Source organism: Carcharodon carcharias, chromosome 2 (assembly GCF_017639515.1).
Source record: "Carcharodon carcharias isolate sCarCar2 chromosome 2, sCarCar2.pri, whole genome shotgun sequence".
NCBI classification, from domain to species: domain Eukaryota; kingdom Metazoa; phylum Chordata; class Chondrichthyes; order Lamniformes; family Lamnidae; genus Carcharodon; species Carcharodon carcharias.
In genome coordinates this window covers 25,790,468-25,802,917 of record NC_054468.1, presented here as the reverse complement: position 1 = coordinate 25,802,917, position 12,450 = coordinate 25,790,468, and the positions used below count along the sequence as shown (strand labels likewise).

Below are 12,450 nucleotides of genomic sequence, written 5' to 3'. Positions count from 1 at the left end.
AAAATTGTATATAGTACTTCACGTGTAGTCTCACCAAAACTATATAATTTCACCAAGACTTCCTTTACCCTTATACTTCAAGTATAAGATGCTTCAAGGAGATTTAGACAGACTGGGTGGGCAAGAACATGGCAGATAGAATATAATGTGGAAAAATGTGAAGTTATCCACTTTGGTAGGAAAAACAAAAATTCACAGTATTCCTTAAATGGAGAGAGATTGGCACGTGTTGATATGCAAAATGGGTATTCTTGTTCATAAGTCACTGAATGCTAACATGCAGGTGCAACAAGCAATTAGGAAGGCAAGTTGTATGTTAGCCTTTATTGCAAGGGGATTTGATTACAGGAGTAAAGGAAGTCTGGATACAGTTGTATACAGTCTTGGTGAGACCATACCTGGAGTATTATGTGCAGTTTTGGTCTCTAGGATATACTAACCAAAGAGGGAGTGCAACGAAGGTTCATCAGACTAATCCCTGGGTTGGCAGGATTGCCCTATGAGGAAAATTTGAGGAGTCTAGGCCTGTATTATACAGAGTTTAGAAAAATTAGAGTTGATATAATTGAAGCTTACAAAATTCTTACAGGGCACAACAGGGTAGACGAAGGAAGGATGTTACCCTAGGTTGGGGGTCCAGAACCAGTGGACAATGTCTCAGAATAAGAGGTAGGCCATTTAGGACTGAAATGAGGAATTTCTTCAGTCAGAGGGTGTGAACCTTTGGAATTCTGTACCCCATAGGACTGTGGAGGCTCACTAATTGAACATGTTCAAAGCAGTGGTCGATAGAGTTCTAGACACCAATGACATCAGGGGATACAGGGATAGTGCAGAAAGCTGACATTGAGGTAGAAGATTAGCCATGATCGAGTTAAATGACAGAGCAGGTTTGATTGGTGGAATGGCCTACTCCTGTTCCTATACTCCAACCATGTTATAATAAAGGCCAATATACCAGCTGACAAGGAAGAACTGAACCAGCCTGGTGGAATCATACTATTCAATCTTGGTCTTTACAGCTGAGTAATATTTTAAATAAAAAGGAATGGTACAAATTGCATTCTAATAAAAGAAATTTGGTGATGAAATTCTGATAATGGTGGCAAGGTAAGTGGAGAAGTTCTCTATGAACATAAGGAAGGGAATGGTCCCATTGAGTTGCCCTTCTACACACCATACAAAATTTAACCTATTGTAATTTATTTTGGCCAATGCTGATTAACATTTTCAAGCAGCATTTTCATCAATATGGGCATCTTCTTGCCTTCTGGAAGCCAATAATTTTAATAGATGCTCAATAGACGATCAAATAAAGGAAACAACTGCAGAATTCCTGGAAGTAGGCGTGGTTCACAATCTTCATGTCACCTATATCATCAAAGTTTGAAACATTATTAATTTTGTATACAAACAGGTAAGTACATGGCAAATCTTTGAATCGCCAATACAAAGCTCATTAACAAAAGCAAATTGTGTCAGCAAACTTTGGGAGGATTTGTGGAGACTCAACCAATCTATTAGATCCATATTCTAAATAACACAGTTGATCATAAAGTCAGGAAATTAAACAAACGGAACCATTGATGACTCTATCCTATAACATCAAATTGACGTGGCCAAATCCGCTCTGGAATTCTGCTTTCATTGAAAATAATTGCGAAGAGAAGCCACATGCGTTGTCTACAGAAATGAAAAAAAAATATGGTTGGATTTTTTAAGGGAAGTTCGAAATAAAAACCGTATCTATGACAATGGGCACTGTCACACTGAACAGAACGGCAAACACAATTGCTCTCCATGTAGCGAAATCATGTCCAATCAATGTAACTTAAGCAAATGGTGCAAATAATAAGCACCAGGAATACAGAACGCAGAGTAAAATTTGACCACAACACTGTATTTTGTATTATTGTTGTATTCTGTACATTGACCATTTTTTTCCAGCAACTTAGTCAGCAGAGTAGGATTCATCACAGACAACAGTGGGAATACCATGTAGTAACAGGTGATAGCGGATCCAAACCCAGAAAAGTTCAAGGAAACATAATCCATCTCTTTGAAGCTTTCACGTAACTGCAGCGACAGGTAGTTAAATAAATGGGCGGCACAGCTTTCAGCGAAGATCTTTGAGACACCAATTGCAAAGCACCATATAGGCAAGAGAAATGGACGATCATAGCTAGACACCATATTCTTGAAAAGGAAATGATAAAACTTATGCAGTAAAAAAAATAACGGGATGTAATCAGTCCAAAAGTGAAACGTTTCGTTTGAGGGTTGACAGACACTCCACTACAGTAGAATTCCGCCTTCGGTATCTTGAAACAATGAAACACGCACCCATTCTACTGGGTATTTCTTCACAAACAAGGAAACCGATCTTACGTCTTCCGGTCATCTCATTGCATTTGCCTGTTGTTACTATTACTTATAATTTGGTTGAAAAGTTTACAACATGTTTCTCTTTATAAAACCTTTCTCCTGTAAATCCTTATAGGCGTTCATGATTCCATGTCGTATTTACACGTGTGACAAAAATATACACTGAACATGTTTTCAGCAATATTGTGCCGATCAACAAACACAATGAGACAAATGAGCAGATAGGCAGTATCTGATTGGACATTTTATGTATACTTGCTGTCGCCAGACCGGTAGCTATGATTTAACAAAAGATGCTGAGCAGGTGTCAGATTCTCTACAGAGTTAGTAGAGAAGTTGGAAGCTGCGTACACGTTTTATTCTATTTTACTTAGCTGTGAAGAAATACAATTGGAAAAAGGAGTTATGCTGTCAAAGCTTTTCATCTTGCACTCACCAGGACAATTCGTAAGAATACCAATGGTAAAGGGAACAACAATTTATGCTGCATGAGGAAAATGCTGATTAGTTGGGAAATGGAGTCTGGTAGATGCGTTGCCATGGAGAACACATCAGGGAAAAGTTAACTGCCAAGCTTTTGTTCAAATTCAAACCCGACAGGTTGACTCTGGTTGGTCAAGGCATTGCCATGGGGAATGAATCAGGGAATGGCTACCCCAAAGCTTGCGTTTAGTTGAAAAAGGTGCTATGTGTGGACATGTTCCTTTTGTCTGCAAAGGACAGGACCCTGTGTACGAATATATATTAAGCTTCTAACATGCGTGAGTGAGCCACACTATGAGCCCGATTGATAATCTTAAATTGGATTTTAATGTAATTTTTAGCACAGTCAGGATTGTTTAGCAAGTGTTGTCCAATTGTGGAATCACATATAATGTAGGACACTATGCTTTGAGTTTTGCAAGCACAGGCTGGTTGGGAATGGTCTGTACTTCACCCATTGCTGGCATAATAAGGCCAACAATACGAAATGTGAATATTGTTCCTATATTTAAAAAGTGATGTTGAGCGAATCCAGGAAAGATAATGGAATCTTTACACCAAGATTTAATAATGGAGAAATATTAAGAAACAGGAAATATAATAAAGAATAGTCAGAAAGGATTTCAAATGGGAAGGTCATAATTGGTTAGCCTTACTGAATTCTTTGAAGAAATATCAGAAAAAGTGGACAGTGATGGCCTACTCCTGCTCCTGCTCCTAATTCATACGTATGTTAAAATAATCTCATTTGCCACCCGGAATAAAACAGGCAACATACCATCATATTTCTAGGCCAGTGTCTGTTACTTGCCTGATGCATGCTTAATGCACGACTGCTTACTTGATAATTTGGCATATGCCCCTTGTAGTGACTTGCAACAGCTTGGTAGCATAAAAGTCAAATGATGCGGTAAACTTCACAGCTACGGAAAGAACTGTCCCTATTTGAGAAGCTGACTTCATGTTAGCATGTAGGAGAAAATATAGCTCAATGACAACCTCAGTGAAAATGGGTCTCCTCAAACATGCTCAGCTTTGAGTGTCAGCTTCTGCAAATGTCAATCCTGAGATACTGATGGGGGTGAATGTAATATAAAGAGTATTGATTCTATTGTGAAGTGTAGTTAGAATCACAAAACAATTTCCATTCTCAGCACATTGGTGCAATATAGGTGAAAAATTTGGTAAGCAATGTTAAGATGCATAAACGTCTTATCCATACAACTTGAATTTTGGTGTGGGACCTCGTTATTGTAACATTTCCTTTGTAACAAAGCCAATACTAGCCAGCAGTGCAACCTACCATTTGACCGCCTTTTCACTGCCACCAAGCATAACAAGCAAAAATGAGAATATGTGTCATTGCAACTGATATTCCAGTTTCCATTTGCCAATGGCAGAAACCATTCCAACAAAATAGCCTTCAACTTTTAGATTTTACATATTTGAAGCAGTAGGCTCAATGGACTTTTTCTTATTCAATTCCTCAAAACAAATGGAATAAATTATGCAGTACCTGTGTGTTGCCACTAGATGTTAGAACATCCTTTGTAAATAGTACTATGTATACACTTATTTATATTGTTGCCTCTATTATGAAATATCAAGAATAAATATAGGAATACAGTAGAGGAGGCTAGCAGTATTGTAATTGCGAGCCTTCTCTGTGTACTGGCAACTACAGAAGTATCAAAAAAATGTTTTGGTTTTATCTGGTAAATGTATCAATCATTCCACTTCTCCTCAGATCTCTGATTTAATGGATCACAATTTTTTAATTGGAAGGTGGCATTGACATTTGCAACCAGTTGTTAGAAGGCATAAGACAATGGCCTTGGAATGTATTCAACAAATTATGTGAGTTGTTCTTGTCATTCTTACAGTAACCCATCAGCAACAGATCATTACTGTAATCTCTAGATTTGTATATCAGCGGATGGATGCTATGTAAATAATACATTGCGTGCCATTGGGCTGCATAATTTGCAAATCCTGTAAGCATAATTGAGTAATGCTGCCTGTATTTTCTATTCATATGGAAAATACTATTGACATCTATTTATTATGTGCATGGGAGTGTAGGGAAAACAAATAAAGGGGAAAGAAGTGGGGCAAATGAAATGGCTTTAAAACAAAAACCTAAAGGAGAAATACAATCTGGAAATGGTGACCAATAACAAGTCAGGCTCAATGAGACTAGTAAAATTGGACAAAGAAAACTTAAGGAGATATTCAAAGATGGAAATGCACAATTAAGCATACTTTGGGGCAGATCACTGAGTTGTGCATAGATATTCAAATTAATAACAGTATAGATTTTTAAACAACATGATAAATCTCTGCTGGAAGCAGAAGGGTGACATAAACTCATTTACACATAGATTTAGCAATTTGGCCAAACTCTTAAATTTGGCATTATGGTAATGTACAAACTAGGAATCAATGTAAGACACCATGAAAACTGGCATCAAAACACTGATTTTTACCTAACTCATCTGGCAGAAATGGTATAAGTTTGAGTTGGATTTCAATGGGAAGTAAATTGGATACATCCTATTGCTACTGGGAAGGGTTGGCTAAAACTGGAGCTTTAATGACCAAATAAAAAGGAAAAAGAGAAACAAGTGCTGGACATCGGAAATTTAAGAAATCATAAATGCTGCCAGTACACAGATGGTCCATCAACATCTGTAATATGAAAAATCAATGTATTATTTTTGGTGTTTACCCTTTCTCAGAACTGAAAACTTCATGGTGAGCAGACACTTTAGTAAAATTGAAAAAAGGTAGAGACAATAGAGGGAAGGGAAAATAATAGATAACATTCTAATGAAATAGAGGAAGCTAATGAGTTGAATGCACCTCAAGCTGCAGTTGAGGGAAATGGAAAAGAGAATATGAATGCAAGCTAGTGAGAAACATAAAGGCAAATTGTAAAAGCTTCTTTAGGTATGTGAAAAGGACAATATTCCCAAAGATAAATGTGGGTCCATTAGAGGAGTAAACAGGAGAATTTATAATGGAGAATAGGGAAATGGTGGAGAAACTAAACAATGATTTTGTGTCTGTCTTCATGCAGGAAGATACAGAAAACCTCCCAGAAATACCAGGGAATCAAGAGATTTGCGGAAATGAGGGACTGAAAAAAATTAGTATTAATAAAGTGGTAATACTTGAAAAATTAATTGGATTGAAGGTTGGTAAGTCCCCTAGACCTGATCGTTACAACCCAGAATGTTGAAGGAGGTGCCGATAGAAATAGTGAATGCATTGGTGGTAATCTTTCAAAATTCTCTAGATTCTGGAAAGGTCCCCACAGACTGGAAAGTAGCAAATATAGCCCAGCTATTTAAGTAGGGTGGGAGAGAGAAAACAGAGAACTACAGATAAGTTAGTTTGACGTCAGCAGTAGGGAAAATGTTAGAATGTATTATAAAGGGTGTAATAACTGGACACTTGAAAAATAATGATATGATTAGCCAGGATCAAATATATTTATGATAGGGAGATCATGTTTGATAAACCTGTTGGAATTTTTTGAGGATATTACTTGTAGCATAGATAAAGGAAAACCAGTGGATGTGGTGTATTTGGATTTTTTGATAAGATCCCACAAAGGAGATTAGTAAACAAAATTAGATCACGTCAGATTGAGGGTAATATACTGCTATGGATTGAGAATTGGTTAACAGGCAGAAAACAGAGAGTAGGAATAAACGGGTCTTTCTCAGAATGGCAGATTGTTACTATTGGGGTCCCACAAGGATCAATGCTGGGGCCATAGCTGTTCATAATCTGTATAAATGATTTGGATATGGGGACTAAATGTAATATTTCTAAATTTGCTGATGACACAAAACTAGGTGGCAATGTAAGTTGTGAGGAGATGCAAGGAGGCTTCAAGAGGACTTGGAGAGGCTAAATGAATGGGAAAGAACATTACAGATGGAACATGATGTGTATAAGTGTGAAGTTGTCCGCTTTGGTAGAAAAAAACAGAAAGTCAGGGTATTTCTTAAATGGGGAGAGGCTGGAAACTGTTGATGTCCAAAGGGACCTGGGTGTCCTTTTTCATGAGTCACTAAAAGCTAGCTTGCAGGTGCAGCAAGCAATTAAGAAGGCAAATGGTATGTTGGCCTTCATCGTAAGGAGATTTGGGTACAGGAGTAAGGACGTCTTGCTGCAATTGTATAGAGCCTTGGTAAAATCGCACCTGGAGTATTATGTACAGTTTTTGATTTTCTCATCTAAGGAAGGGTATACTTGCCATAGAGGGAGTGCAATAGAGGTTCAGCAGGCTAATCCCTGGGATGGTGGAATTGTTTTATGAGGAGAGATTGAGGAAATTGTATTCCCTGGAGTTTTGAAAAATGAGAGGTGATCTCATTGAAACTTATAAAATTCTTACAGGACATGAACAGGGAAGATGTAGATAGGATATTTCTCCTGGCTGGTAAGCCTAGAACCAGGGGACACAGTCTCAGAAAAAGAGGGAGGCCATTTAAGACTGAGGTGAGGAGGAGTTCCATCAGAGAGTGATGGATCTTTAGAATTCTTTACCCCAGAGGGCTGTGGAAGCTCATTCATTGAGCATATTCAAGGCAGAAATAGATATGTTTCTGGACACTAATGACATCAAGGAATTTGGGAATAGCAAGCGAGGGTGGTGTTGAAGTAGATTATCAGCTGTGATCTGGTTGAATGGCATTGCAGGCTCGATGGGCCGAATTGCCTAATCTTGTTCCTATGTTCTGAAGAATGGTACATACCTGAAATTTTATACGGAACCTTCATTCATTCCTTTATTACTTTTAGACTTGACTGACTGTTCCAACACACTCCTGCCTGCTCTCCCAAATTCTACCCTCTGGAAACTTGAGGTCATCCAAATCTCTGCTGCCCGTGTCTTAACTTATGCCAAGTCCCTGTAACCCCTTTGCTTACTGAACTACATTGGCTCGCAGCCAAACAATATCTTGAAAATTCTCATCCTTGATTTGATTATCTCTTCATGGCCTCACCACTCCTTATCTCTGTAATCTCCTCCAGCCCCTCAACCTTGAGAGCGCTTGAGGAAAACAGCGAAGCCATTTACAGAGATAGCGCTTGAGAAAAGCAGTGGGGTCTTTAACAGTGAGAAATTGAAAGGAGTGTGGCCTTTAATAGTGAAAGAGTGAGGGGAGAGTGACTTTTAACAGTGAGAGAGTGAGAGGAGCAGTGGGGCCTTTAACAGTGAAAGAGTAAGAGGAGAGTGACCTTTAACAGTGAGAGAGTGAGAGGAGTGTGACCTTTAACAGTGAGAGAGTGCAAGATGAGAGACAGACCATTAAAGAGGGCTAGAAGGAAAAGAGCATGGAGAGCAGCTGATTGGTGAGTATTTCTAGTCTTTAAAGTAAAACGAAGGTCTTTGGTTCGTATTTATGTCTCTAGTCTTTTTCTCTCTTTTTCTTATAGATAGTTTGTTAAGGATAAGATAGATACTAATGTATATAAAATATAATTTATAATAAAATACAATAGAGAAGGCAGGGCAGGTGATGTGTTGCTGCTGCAACATGTGGGAGCTGCTGGACACCAAAGTGATCCAGAGCGAACACATCTGTACCAGGTGTTTGCAGCTCGAGGAATTTCAGATCCGAGTTAAGGAGCTGGAGTCTGAGCTGCAGACATTACACCACATCAGGGAGGGGGAAAGTTATCTGGACACTTTGCTCCAGGAGGCGATCACACCCCACAGATTACGTAATTCAAATTTGGTCTGTGATCAGGAACAGGAGGGTTGGCTGCAGGTGAAGAGGGTCCAGGGGGTAGCGTTCGAGGAGACTTGGCCCCTGCAACTGTCCAACAGTTACGAGGTTCTTGCAAACTGTGTGGACAAGAGCGGGGACTGCAAGGAAGATGAGTAAACTGACCTGTGGTACAGGGAGCCATTGGAGGAAGGAAATAGGAACTGAAGGCTGTGGTGCCTGTCTGGTGCCAGGGTTAGGGACATCTCTTCAGGGCTGGAGAGGAACTTGGAGTAGGAGGGAAGGGATCCAGTTGTTGTCATTCACGTTGGTACCAATGACATTGATAGGAATAGAAAGGAGGCTCTGCTGAAAGAATTTGAACAGTTAGGAGCTAAATTAAAAAACAGAACCTCCAAGATAATAATCTCGGGATTACTACCCGAGCCATGGGCAAACTGCCATAGGGTAAATAAAGTCAAGGGGGGGGGGGGGGGGGGGGGGGGGGGCGTAAGGTGGAGGGTTCTGGTAAGGGGATACATAGGCTTACAAAGCAAAAGGTTATGGCAGCTTTGCAGGGCAGCTATTTAGGTAATGATACCCAGAGTCTGACAGGAAGGGACAGAGGGTACAAACATAAAATAGCAGCAAATAGGGTCAAAGGGGGAAAAATGGTAAAAACGCAAAATTAATGGCTCTTTACTTAAATGCATGTCATATTTGGAACAAGATAAATTAATTAATGACACAAATGGAGGTTATTTGGAACAAAATAAATGAATTAATGGTACAAATAGAGGTTAATGGGTATGATCTTATAGTCATTACGGAGACATGGTTACAAGAAGATTAAAGCTGGGAACTAAATGTTCAGGGGTATGTGACTTTTCGAAAGGACAGGCAGGAAGGAAAGGGTGGTGGGGTAGCTTTGTTAGTATGAGATGGAATAAATATGAAAACAAGAAAGGATCTTGGATCAGAAGATATAGAATCCATATGGGTGGAGGTAAGAAATAACAAGGGGAAGAAGACACTGGTGGGAGTAGTCTATAGCTTCCTACCAGTGGCTATACTGTAGGCGTGGACTGGGATAGGATTTTAGCAGAAAAGATAGTTGATGAACAATGGTAAACGTTTAAAGAAATAGTTCATGAGTCACAACAACTATATATCCCAGTGAGGATGAAGGATTCAAGGTATGGGATAAACCAACCACGGTTAACCAAGGAAGTTAAGGATGGTATCAAATTAAAAGAAAACACATGCAATGTGGCAAAGATTAGTGGTAAGTCAGAGGATTAGGAAAGTTTTAAAAACCAACAAAAGATGACTAAAAAAACAAAGAGGGAGAAAATAAATGTTGAGGGTAAACTAGCAAGTAATATGAAAACAGACAGTAAGAGCTTCTTTAAATATATAAAACGGAAGAGAGAGACCAGAGTGAACATAGGCCCCTTACAGAATGAGGGTGGGGAAATAATAATGGGGAACCAGGAAATGGCAGAGGATTGAATAAATAAATAAATTTGCTGTCTTCATGATAGAAGACACTAATAGCATTCCAATACTAAATAATCAAGGGGCAAAAGAGGGGGAGGAAATAAATACAATAACAACACTCGAGAAAAAGTACTAGGGAAACTAATGGGGCTAAAGGCCGATAAGTCCCTTGGACCTGATGGGTTGCATCCTAGGACATTAAAGGAAGGAACTACAGAGATAATGGATGCACTTGTAGTAATCTTCCAAGAATCCTTTGATTCTGGAAAAGTCCCAGAGGATTGGAAAACTGCTAACATAACATCCTTATTCAAAAAGGGAGGGAGACAAAAAGCAGGTAACTATAGGCCAGTTAGCTTAACATCTGTCATTGGGAAAATTTTAGCATCTATTATTAAGGTTGTAATAGCAGGGCATTTAGAATTACATAATCTAATCAAGCAGAGTCAGCATGGCTCCATGAAGGGAAATCATGCCTGACAAATGTATTAGAATTCTTTGAGGAGGTAACGAGCAGGATAGATAAATAGGAACCAGTAGATGTAATATTTGGATTTCCAAAATGCATTTGATAGGGTACCGCACATAAAGCTACTTAATAAGATAAAAGCTCATGGTGTTGGGGTTCGTATCTCAGCATGGATAGAGGATTGGCTAACTAATGGAAGACAGAGAGTTGGGTTATGGGGGGGGGGGGCATTTTCAGGATGGAGTGCCACACAGATCAGTGCTGGGCCTCAATTATTTACAATATATATTAATGACTTAGATGAGGGAAGTGAATGTACTATCGCCATATTTGTGGATGATACAAAATAGTTGGGAAGGCAAGTGGTGAGGATGACACAAGGAGTCTACGGAGGGATATAGATAGGTTAAATGAGTGGGCAAAAAAGTGGCAGATGAATTATAATGTAGGAAAATGAGAGGTTATGCACTTTGGCAGGAAGAATAGAGGAGCAGAATATTATTTAAATTGATAAAGACTGCAGAAGGCTGCAGCACAGAGGGATTTGGGAGTGCTTGTGCATGAATCCCAAAAAAGCTAACATACCAGTGCAACAGGTAATAGGGAAGACAAATGGAATGTTGGCCTTTATTTCAAAGGGAATGGAGTATAAAAATATGCAAGTCTTGCTAAAACTCTACAAGGCACTAGTCAGACCACACCTAGAATACTGTAAAGTTTTGGTCCCCTTATCCAAGGAAAGGTATATTGGCATTGGAGGCAGTCCTGGTGAAGGTTCACTAGGTTGATTCTGGGTATGGAGGGATTTTCTTATGGAGAGAGGTTGAGTAGGTTGGGCCTGTACTCATTGGAGTTTAGAAGAATGAGAGTTGACCTTATTGTAACGTATAAGTTTCTTTTGGGGCTTGAAAGGGTAGATGCTGAGAGACTGTTTCCCCTCATGGGAGAGTCTAGGACCAGAGGGCATAATCTCAGAGTAAGGGGTTGCCCATTTAAAACAGAGATGAGGATGAATTTCTTCTCTCAGAGGGTAGTTAATATTTACCCCAGAGGGATGTAGAAGCTGGGTCATTAAGTATATTCAAGGCAGAGACAGACAGATTTTTAATCATTAAGGGAATCAAAGGTAATGGGGAAAAGGCATGAAAGTGGAGTTGAGGATTATCAGATCAGCCTTGATCTCATTGAAAGGTGGAGTAGACCCGATGAGCCTATTTCCACTCCTATATCTTTAGAGATAACTGTTCTCCTCAATTCTGCCCATCCAGAATTTTGATTGCTCCACCATTGGAAATGGTACTTTCAGTTGCTTAGGCCACGAGCTCTGGAATGCTGTCCCAATACCACTCTAACTCACTTTCTTCCTTTAAGACACTCCGTAAAACTTACCTCTTTGACCAAGCTCTTGATCATCTGGCCTAGTATCTCCTATGTGGCTCTTTGTCATACTTTGCTTTGCAATGAAAGCTCTTGTGAAGCACCTTGGGACATTTTATTACATTAAAGGCACTATATAAATATAAGTTCTTGTTACTGTTGAAATGTTAACTTATATTTTATCTTGAAGCTTTTAAACTGACCCATTGCATGTTCCCAAAATGTTTCGTATTTAATGTTCATTGTATTTAGAACACAACGATTACTTAATAGTTAAAAACGAGATTGCTGCAATTCACAAATAGCATAATCACATCATGTTCTGACGATCTCACAAAGCACTGCAGATACAAATAATTACTTTTAAGTGTAGTGTGTCGTTTTGCACGCAAACGCAACATCTAATTTGCTCACAGCAAGTTTCACAAACAGCAAAACAAATAAATAATCTGTTGTGACTACGGGTTGAACGATGAATGTTAGCCAGGAGAACTTCATGCTCTTGTTTGC

General features: G+C 39.1%; 1 pseudogene; it reads right to left on the bottom strand.

The window, feature by feature from the left end:
* Positions 1–1,459: 1,459 nt before the first annotated feature.
* Positions 1,460–2,401, bottom strand: LOC121287098 (annotated as a pseudogene).
* Between the last annotated feature and the right edge of the window lie 10,049 nt (positions 2,402–12,450).